Source organism: Prenolepis imparis, unplaced genomic scaffold (assembly GCF_030444845.1).
Source record: "Prenolepis imparis isolate NDT839.2.m4 unplaced genomic scaffold, iyPreImpa1.0 SCAF_582, whole genome shotgun sequence".
NCBI classification, from domain to species: Eukaryota; Metazoa; Arthropoda; class Insecta; order Hymenoptera; family Formicidae; genus Prenolepis; species Prenolepis imparis.
Genome location: NW_028141740.1, coordinates 1 through 11,485, shown reverse-complemented (window position 1 = coordinate 11,485; position 11,485 = coordinate 1). Strand labels below are relative to the sequence as shown.

General features: G+C 32.5%; 1 pseudogene; it reads right to left on the bottom strand.

The window, feature by feature from the left end:
• Positions 1-5,434: 5,434 nt before the first annotated feature.
• LOC145948694 (uncharacterized) lies at positions 5,435-6,721 on the bottom strand (annotated as a pseudogene).
• Positions 6,722-11,485: the final 4,764 nt, after the last annotated feature.

The following is an 11,485-nucleotide window of genomic DNA, read 5'->3' as shown; positions in this document are numbered from 1 at the left end:
GTGAAAGATAAATTGTATAAAGGAGTGATAACAGTAATATATCATTCACCGAGTTCATCGCATGGTGAGTTCGTGAGATTTCTGGAGGATATAATAGAAGAATTAATAATACGGGGAGAATGTATAGTAATAGGAGACTTTAATATATATATTATGTTGGACTCGTTTTATACAAAGAAGTTACAAACGACAATGTTGAGCTTAGGCATGAAACAATATGTAAATAAACCGACGAGAATTACCAAAGATAGTAAGACAATTATAGATTTAATTTATGTGTAGGCATTTTATATAATTCTCGCGAGAGATAGATCGAGTCTTTAACCGGCAGTATTATGTTATTCGACTTTGTATCTCTGTGTGTCCTCGTATTATTTATTTTTTGCGTCCGTTTATTTTGAGAGCTGTATCTCCTTGAGGATATTGTCTTCCTCAGGAGAAGTAACGAGATATCCACCTCTATCCCGATTCTATTAAATAATTCTAATTGGCCCGTCGGTTCGGGGTGGGGAAGGTTTAAGGACCTTATAGTATAAAACGCGTTGATTTTCGGGGAACGCGCTCTCTTTTTCCAAGCTCCGAGAATACAGCAGAGATACAGCGAAGAAATCAGCGATCTAAAGGAAGCGACACATCTTTTACCGTTAACGAGGCTATTACATATATCCTATACCGAACACGCAATAAACATATATCAATATCGTAAAGATATTTAATTAATACGTTGACAATCCCGACCTTTCCTGACAAATATAATTATTCGGAGGATTTCCATCAACCGCCTACATATGCTAATAATAAAATAGAAGTGCAAGTAATTCATGAACCTAAAATAACGGACCATGCGTGGTTAAAAGTAGATCTTAATGCGAATAAAATTGATAATAAATACAGAGAATTTAAATCTAGGAATTTTAAAGAGTTTAATGTAGATGAATTTTTAAATTAGTGGAAAATAAATTAGGAAAAAGCCAAGATATGAATGTCAGTGTGAGAGCGAAGAAACTTGTCGATAATATAGTAGATGCGTTGGATGCTACAGCACCTAGAAAAAAATTTAGAATTCCGAAAATATGGGAAGGGAAAAAGTGGTTTTCGGATGAAATAAGGGAAGCAGCGGCTAAAAGGGATGAGGCGTACAGTAAAGCGTTGTATGATGACACGGATGAAAATTGGTCACAGTTTAAAATCGAAAGAAATGCAGTGGTTAAACTAATCAGGACAAAAAAAAGAATACTATGAAAATATGATAGATCATAACAAGGGAAATCCGACATCTATGTGGAAAACCTTAAAAGAAATAATAAGGGGCGAACCAACGGGTACAAAAAAAATAGAGTATATAGATTTTGAAATATTAGATAATACTGAAGGGTGCAATATAGCTAATAAATTTAATTTATATTATATACAGAGTATTGAGAACATAGTAAAATCTGTAAGTAGAGATAAGTTAGGAAGTCCAGGTAAAAGAATTATTTTTGTTATTGAAAGCGAAGGAATAATGGAAAATTTTGAGATGATTAGAATAGAGCATTTACAAAAAATTGTTATGGAACTACCAAAAAAGAAAGGTACGGAAGAGGTATTAACTAGTGATATACTTAAAGCAGTATTTTGTGTAATAAAAGAGGAATTTATTGATATAATAAATAACTCTTTGAGGGAAGGTTGCTGTCTAGAAGGTTGGAAAACGTCTATGATAATACCGATTCCAAAAATAGAAAAAGCCAGAAAAGCAAGTGAATTTAGGCCTATTAATATGTTACCAATATTCGAGAAAGTATTAGAATTAGTAGTTAAAAAGCAAATTGAGGCGTATTTAGAAGATAACTGTATTATAACAGAACATCAGTCAGGTTTGAGAAAACAGTATTCGTGTGAAACAGCGATTCAAACAGTCATTGACGAATGGAAACTGGTAGTTAGTGAGGCAAAAATGGTGGGGGTAATTTTCAATACGGAATTAGAGGAACAGCTTTGGAATGGTTAAAATCATATTTAAAGACTAGAACAGAGCAGGTACGATTTAACAATGAATGGTCTACATTATTGGCCACAGAATATGGAGTACCACAAGGATCTGTATTAGGACCTTTGTTATTTATAATATATATAAACGATATAATTAAAGTCTGTCCGGAGGGATGTAGTATAAAAATGTTTGCAGACGATAGTGTACGTGACTGGAGGAAGTAGTGCGGAATTAGAAAGAAAAATGAATATGGCATTTGTTACAGTGGAAAAATGGATGAATACAAATAAGTTAAAAATGAACGCAGGGAAAACGAAATATATGATAGTTCGAAGTATAAGAAAAGAACTGAGAGGTAACATTACACTGAAATGTTTGGATGGAACGGAGATAGAGCGTGTGGAAAGAATAAGATATCTAGGCATAATTATTGACGATAAGTTAAGATTTAAGGACCACTGTGATTATATGCTAAAGAAAATAGGGGAAAAAGTGAGTTTTTTAAATAGAATAGGTAACTACATATCGGCATACATTGGATGTAGATAAATAGATAGATGTGTTTATTAGATCCCCTATGGGGTTACAATTATTTTACAACCATTTGATAGCTTACGTCTAAACTTATTTCTACGTACGCAACTTAATCCAGCTTATCTCTACCTTCTTATTCTACGCTCTTCTCGCTTTCTCTCTCCCTTCCTAACCTCTCCTCTCTCTCTCTCTCTTTCTTTTCTATTCCGACTGTTCTCTCTCCTACCTTGCTTCGCTATCTACATTTCCTTAACCTACTCTGAGGATGCATCCCGATGAAGGAAGAAATAGCGGAACGGAATGGTAACGGACATGAAACTAGATAGAAGGCTAACCAATCAGAATGATTCCGTTCAATTTCATTCCGCTTTTTTGTAGCCGGGTTCCCCATGACAAACATTTTACGGAACGGAACGGAAACGGAATAGAAGACATAACCTATCCGTGAAATGTTAACGCAGCATATATTAATAATATATTATTTATTATATTATTTTACAATTATTTCATACGACATGGTAAGTATTCATTATATTTTATCTACCAACAAAGTGTTAGGCCCTGTGTATGCAATAGAGAAAATATTAAGCATAAATAGGAAATATTAGAAATAGGAATTATTTTAAATAATAAAATCAAAAAGACTCTGTAATATACGATCTGATATCTGATTTGTATTCCTAATATTTAATATTTATGCTTAATATTTTCTCTATTGTGCGAAGAGCCTTACGTATTTATAACAATATATATTTTAATTTTTAGGAACAATATAAGTGTAGATATTGCAAGTGGATATTAAAACCTGAACAACTTGCAATTCTTGCTTTGCAAATAATCTAGACTCACTAAATGTTATGAATATGTTTTTATTAACTAAAATAAGAGAGTGGAAATGTAGCCCACAATTAAATTAGAATAAATACATTCGAAGAAAAAAATTAATTAAAGCCATTTTGATATACAAACATTTAAGAAAAAAGAAAGAAAAAACAATATACGAAGAATTTGGGTTCGATCAATTTTTAGTGAACAAAAAAGATATCAACAAGGCGATAGTAATAATTTGATCAAAGAAATGGCAAATACTGCATCTGACAAATATTTTGAATATTTACGTATGAATACTGATTCATTCACTGAATTATTACGGTTAATTGAGCCAAGTATTACAAAACAAAATGTCAGATCTCCAATACCAGCACATACACGATTAGAAATATGTTTACGATATATGGCAACAGGCGACAGTATGCACTCAATTTCATTTGCATTTCGAAATGGACTAAATACAGTGTCTAAAATTGTGTCTGAAACATGTCATGCTATTTGGAATAATTTAAAAGATAAATATAAATCGGTAATAGATAAGCCATTCGAGCCGTACGCGGATGTCGGTGCGTCGATTCCAACGAAAATTAATTTTTCGTTGGAATCGACGCACCGACATCCACGTACGGCTCGAATAGCCTATCTATTACCGATTTATATTTGATATATATCGAGCCTTTATATTCTTAGTGTTTAAAAGATAAAGTTTTTCCTGAAAATTCAGAAAATGTATGGCTACAAAAAGTAAATAAGTTCGAAAAATTGTGGAATTTTCCAAACTGCATTGGTGCCATTGACGGAAAACACGTTGTACTTCAGGTATATAAAATTTGTACATTAATATTTATTTTGTTATATTAATAGTTGGTATATTAATAGTTTAACTTCATTTTTGCATTTTTCAAATTTTAGGCTCCACCTCATAGTGGATCAAAGTATTATAATTACAAAAATGCTCACAGCATTGTACTTATGGCACTCGCTGATGCCAATTATTGTTTTACTATCGTAGATATTGGTGCTGAAGGCAGACGAAGCGATGGAGAAATATTCCATGACAGCGAACTGAAGCATCAATTAGAAAATAATTACTTAAAGTTACCAAAACCAAGATTATTTTCAGAAAACAGTGTACCATTACCCTATGTTATAATTGGAGACGAAGCTTTTGTTTTAACTTCGTATATGTTGCGTCCATATCCTCGATCGTGTAATTTAGATATTAAGAAAAAAGTATTTAATTATAGATTAAGTCGTGCACGGAGAGTTGTAGAATGCGCTTTCGGCATTTTAGTAGCAAGATGGAGAATCTTTCAAAGGCCTATTGCAACAAATGTTAATAATGCAATTTTAATTGTTCAAGTAACTGTCTGTTTGCATAACTTTTTAATGAAAAGAGATTTAAATTTTCCTATAGAATATAGATCATATTCTGTACAAGATATAAATTGTTTAAATAATATTCGTTATTTTACAAGTCGCTAGTATATAAAATAATAAATGGTAAAGTATTCGACCAAACTTACCTTTTATATAAATTGTTGTCAAGCATTATGCAGTTTCGAAAGTCCTGTACAAGAAAATAATACATTTCGTGGAAGTATTGTTAGAGATCTATTTCCGCAATACTTTTATACATCTGGAGCTATAACACAACAATAGACAAAAGCTTATACAAATGATTTTTAAATAAATTTTTATTTCAAAATAAATATTTGTTCTTGAATACTTCATAAATATCTTATTACATATACGTATAAAGTCTTTTAATATAAAACAGTCTTATATCATCTTATAATTATCTCAGACTTTTTTACTTATCACTATATCATATTATATCTTAATTAATAACCAATACTATCAATATTTTTAATCTCAAGGTAAGTTCTTTTTAAATCTTTTACAAACTTAAACACTTTTAAATACTTTTACAAACTTAAAACACTTTTAAATACTTTCATAAACTTTTAAATATTTTTAATTTTTCAAATAAAAAACTTTTATGTACTTATTTAGTAAATAAACATAATGAAAAATAACTATAAAAGAAAAAAAAATTAAAATTTTTACGAGAATCCTCATATGCTCTTCTTTTTAAACTTTTCCCGACTCTTCAATTTCGTAAAGTTTTGTTAAAATTTCTATTTCTAATTTTAATCTTTGTCTATATGAAAGTCTATGTAGACCTTTAGCTAAACGTAGTACAAATCCATCAATCAGGCTTGGTTCATTGTATTTGTTTAAAGCTTCTATAAGAGCCTCATCATACTTATCAAAATGTGTAGATTTCTTCTTTCCTATTAACAAAGCAATACATGAATTAGTTAATACTTCAATGTTTGTATTTAATATTTCTAAATATAATAAAGAAATTTTACTTTTTGATGTTACTGATATTGGAGTAGAATTTGAAGATGGAGAAACTGGTCTACACTCCAAAGTATTATCGTTCAAATTTGATTCCACATTATCGAAATCATTGATAGTTGATATAGACGCTTGGCTTGATGTAGATGCTTGAGAATCTGCTAATCTTAAAGAAGTTATAGTTCTGAAAAAAATATTAAGGAATTATTATAACATCAGTGTTAAATAATTATCGTAATTAAAATAAGAAATATTTTTATCGGCTCTCAGTATTTAATAACCAAATGTGATTCTTAAATTCGGCCTAAGAGCCAAGCACGAAAATTAATTTTCGGACCTATATTTTTCTCGCCTATTTTCCCGTTGTAAAAATTCGAGGATTATTAATTTGATGGAACTTAGTAATCTCAAACCAAGAGATACCGTTCCGAAAAATTAGAATTAATTTTCGTGCTTGGCTCTTAGGCCGAATTTAAGAATCACATTTAGTTATCGTAATTAACATTATTAATTCAGCAATCATTATTCTACTTACTGTCGATGTTCTAAGGTATCATTTAAGAACGTCATTAAATTATAATGACGAAAGGATGGCATAATTGTTTCAGATTTGGGTATACCAGCAGCGCCACTTCTTTGTTCAAGAGCTTGTCGTTTTTATATAAATTTCTGGCCTTTCTATAACAATCCTTTAGGTAATTCCACCTTTTCTCAGCTTCGCTCTGTGTATATGAGCCTACGACATATAATTTGTAGCATTATAATAATGTGCTAAATAAAACGCAAAGTCAACACAAAGACACATAAACATGTCCCTTAATGTAGCTTAATATGATTAAAATAATGTGATTAATGTGATTAAAATTTACCTTTTAAATCCACACTAACTTCATTCCACAAGTCATCCTTTTGTTTTCTTCCTCTTTGTTTCAATGGTAAGCGAAAATCATATAACGCAGGTTTATTTTTTACAGCTGTGATGAGATCCTCATCCAGCTTATCTTTATCGCACATATTATATTCGGTAGTCCCATCCTTTTCTGCAATAATTATTTATTAGTAAAATAATCTATACAATTTATTGGACTTCCGTTTCCGGATGGCTAGGAGAGTGACACGTGTGAATCGAGTGCGAGAGTTAGGCGAAATACACAGCGAAGAGAGAAAGGGAGTAAACGAGAGAGTGAAGGAGTGTATGTGAGAAGAAGAGTGAAGGGTGCAGAAATAAGGGATAGGTAAAGGGATAAGAGAAAAAGAGAGATAAAAGGGATAGAAAGTGAAGGTGACAGGCGGTTTCTTAAGGCATAGAGTAGAGAGTAGAATAGAAAGGTAAAGTGGGAGGGAAGAAGTAAGCGGCGGCAGAAACCTGGAGGGAACTAGAGAAATTAGGAGGTTAAAGAGATAAGAGAACAGCACAAATATAACTAGTGGGGACAAAGATGGAAGAAGGAAAGAAAGAAGGCGCGATAATAATAAAGGGAGGGAAGTTAACGAAGGCATTGGCGGAAAGAAGAGGAAGTACAGGTAGCACAGGTTATATAGAAGATTGGTGTAGGAGAAAAAGAGAGTTAGAGGGAAGAGAAGAATTAGAGGAGGGAAAAGAGGTTAAAAGAGTGTTAAAAGAACCGGAAAAAGAGAAGGAAGAAGAAGGAGGTATGGAGTTAATATTAAATGAGATTAGAGAATCAAGAAGAGAGGGAAGAGAGGATAGAGAAAAAATGAAAGGGGGATTGGAAAGGATTAGGAAAGAGATGGAGGGTATTAAAAGGGATATGAAAGAAAGAGAGGAAAAATGGGAAAAAGAAAAGAAGGAACTAATGGATAGATTAGAAAAATTAGAAAAGAATATGAAGGATAAGGAGAAGAAGGGGATAGAGTGGGAGGGAGAATTAGATGGGAAAGATGGGGATTAGAGGGGAATTTAAAAGAAGAGGAGGAAGAAGAAATAGGGATAGGAGAGATTAAGAAGGCAATAGGGAAATTAAAGGATGGTAAAGCGATGGGAGGGGACGGAATTCCAAATGAAGTATGGAGGTATGGAGGGAAGGAGATAGAAAACTGGATATGGAAAATATGTAATAGGGTGTGGAAAGGAGAAGGATGGCCAAAGGAATGGAGGGAAGGGGTAGTAGTTCCAATCATAAAGAAGGGAGAGGGAGAAAGAGTAAATGATTACAGAGGGGTGACGTTGACACAGACGGCATATAAAATATATACGGCAGTATTAGCAGAGAGATTAGAGTTAGAAGTAGAAGGGAAGGGATTGTTGCCACCGAGTCAAACGGGTTTTAGAAAAGGGGTGGGGGTAATAGATAACATTTATGTTTTAAATTATTTGATTAATAGAAGGGTAAGAGGAGGGAAAGGGTTAGTTGCAATGTTTTTGGATTTGAAGGCAGCTTTCGACTCGGTGGATAGAAAGGTGTTGATAGAGTCGATGAGGGAGAGGGGAGTGAGAGAAGGTTTAGTTAAAAGATGTGAGGAAGTACTAAGAGAAACAGTAAGCAAAGTGAGAGTGGATGGGAAAGAGGGAGAGAGATTTTGGACAGTAAGAGGGGTGAGACAGGGATGTCCGTTGAGTCCGAGTTTATTTACAATGATGTTAGCAGATGTGGATGAGGAACTGAAAAAGGGGGGATGGGGAGGGGTGAAATTAGGAAACAGGAAGGTTTACACATTAGCATATGCGGATGATTTAGTAATAATGGCAGAAGATGAAGAGGGGATGAAGGGAATGATTAGCAAGATGGAGAAATATATAGAGAAAAAAGGATTTACGTTAAATATAGAGAAGTCTAAGATAATGAGATGTAGGAAAGGGAGAGGAAGATGGAAAAAGGTAAACTGGTATTGGAAGGGGAAGAAAATGGAGGAGGTGAGGGAATTTACATATCTAGGATACAAAATAAAATTTAATGGAGATCAAAACGGGCATGTAAGAGAAAGGGTAAAGAAAGGGGCAAAATTGTTAGGTCAAGTATGGGGGATAGGAAAAAGGAGGTTTGGAAAGGATTGGGGAAGGAGAATATGGTTATTCGATAGGCTAATATGGTCGGTGATTGGTTTTGGAGTGGAGATTTGGGGATGGAAGGAAAGAAAAGAGATAGAAAGAATACAAGAAAGATATTTGAAATGGGTATTAGGAGTAGGTAGATGTACACCGGGATATATGGTGAGAGAAGAGCTTCAGAGGGATATGTTAAAAGGAAGAGCAGGAATGAGAGCATGGAACTATGAAAGAAAATTGGAGGAAGGTAAAGGAGGAGAGCTAGCGAGGGAATGCTGGGAAGAAATGAAAAGAAAAATGAGGAGAGGAAAAGTCATGGAAGGATGGGAGGAAGAAAGGAAACAGGTTATAAAGGAAAGGGGATGGAAGGTAGAGGAAATATTAGAGTTGATGGAAAAAGGGAAATTAAAAGGAGAAGACATATATGAAAGGGAGAGGAAGATACAGAGGGAGGAAAGATGGAGAAAGATAAGGGAATCAAAATATAATAGATGGTACAGGATGATAAAGGGAGAAGGAATTCCAGAATACCTAAAGAAAGGATGGGGGGAGAGTAGATGGCAAAGGGTAACAAAATTTAGGCTAGGAAATGGGATGAGGGGAGGGAGATATTGGGAAGAAGAAGAAAGAAGGAAATGTAGGATATGTGGAAGAGTAGAGGAGATATGGGAACATGTATGGGAAGAGTGTACAGGATGGGGAAGGGAGGGTACATGGCAGGAGAAAATAATGGAAGTATTAGGTGAGGATGGGTTGGGAGAGGGGTGGATGAGGGATTTAGAGAATTTGAGAGGGGAAGGAGGGAGGGAGAGAGAGAATGGGAATGAGGATGAGGAAGAATGAGAAGAATGAGTAAAATGGATAAAAAGAAAAGTTTGTAAACGGAAACGGAAGTCCGAATAGAATAAGATAGAAGCGTATGTGTGTGTGTGTAGGTAGGGTAGGTAGACTATAAGTAGATTTAGATTTATAAGTTGCGAAAATTTGTACCGGGATAACATGTAAAAATGTAAAAATGTAATTTGAAAAAGGAGAAAATGTAACCCTTAGGGGAAATCATAAATAAATATTATTATTAATCTATACAATTTATTGAGACAATATATTAGAGAAATAACAGGTAGACAATTATTTCGACCAAAAACTGGCATCAATATCTTTATTAATTAAATTAAAACACTACGTTCCGACTATAAATTTTAGTCCTTTTCAAGTGCTATAAATAATACAAACATCATTGATTAACATCGCAATAATGACATCACAAGAATAAAATATAAGATACATACTTGTTAATATAAATCGAATAGAAATCAAGAGAACGAGTACAATACATGTCATTATGACATTCTGTCAATTACTGTTGAGAGGACGTCGACAACCAGATATTTTTAAACGATATTAATAACATTATCATAAATAGGGCTAAAGTTATCTGTGTCTATTTGTAGGTTAATTTTATTTTTGTTTTTTTATGAAAAACATTTCGGCGATTTCTCTTTTTCTTTTGTTTTTCTCACCATGCAAGATACATGGATCCGACCACCGGAAGTCGTGATTGCATTCAGTTCTATGTTTGCTAACCACCGAATGGGATGACTCATGTTTTTTTACATTATTCCGATGTTCCTTTATCCTAGTGCTAAGATGTCTTTTTGTTTGGCCTATATAAGAAGCATTGCAATCTTTGCAGTCTAATTTATACACTATATTTGTTTTGTTCATAATTGGTAATACATCTTTACCACGTTTAATAAGCGTGTTTAATTTTTTAGGAATTTTATATATTACTTTTAATCCTTTTTTATTAAGTGTTCTAGATATGTTATCTGTTAGATTCTTAACATAAGGTAAAATTATATGTGAAGACATATTAAATCTTTTTCCCTTATCACCATTGTTTTTCGTATCAGAACTATTAATTCCGTCATTTTTTTCTTTTTTCTTTAGAATCCGTAATCTTTTTTTAATATACTTACTTATTGATAACAAATGATGGAAAACAATTATTGGATAAAATGTCTTTGATAATTTTAAAGTTTCCTCTCCGCATTATTATATCTGCATTCGATTTATATTAACAAGTATGTATCTTATATTTTATTCTTGTGATGTCATTATTGCGATGTTAATCAATGATGTTTGTATTATTTATAGCACTTGAAAAGGACTAAAATTTATAGTCGAAACGTAGTGTTTTAATTTAATTAATAAAGATATTGATGCCAGTTTTTGGTCGAAATAATTGTCTACCTGTTATTTTCTTAAATTCTCACTGGCGAATAACAATTACTTAGAATTTATATTAGAGAAATTTATATTACCTCTTATAAAAACGGTTTTTTCATTATCAACTACTAGTGGGTCTAGATTATTTGCAAATCAAGAATGCTGTGCAAGTTGTTCAGGTTTTAATATCCACTTGCAATATCCACACTTATATTGTTCCTAAAAATTAAAATATATATTGTTATAAATACGTAAGGTTCATCGCACAATAGAGAAAATATTAAGCATAAATATTAAATATTAGGAATAGGAATTAGATATCAGATCGTATATCACAGAGTCTTTTTGATTTTATTATTTAAAAATAATTCCTATATCTAATATTTCATATTTATGCTTAATATTTTCTCTATTGCATGCACAAAGCCTAACACTTTGTTGGTAGATAAAATATAATGAATAATTACCATGTCGGATGAAATAATTGTAAAATAATATAATAAATAATATATTATTAATATGTATATGCTGCGTTAACATTT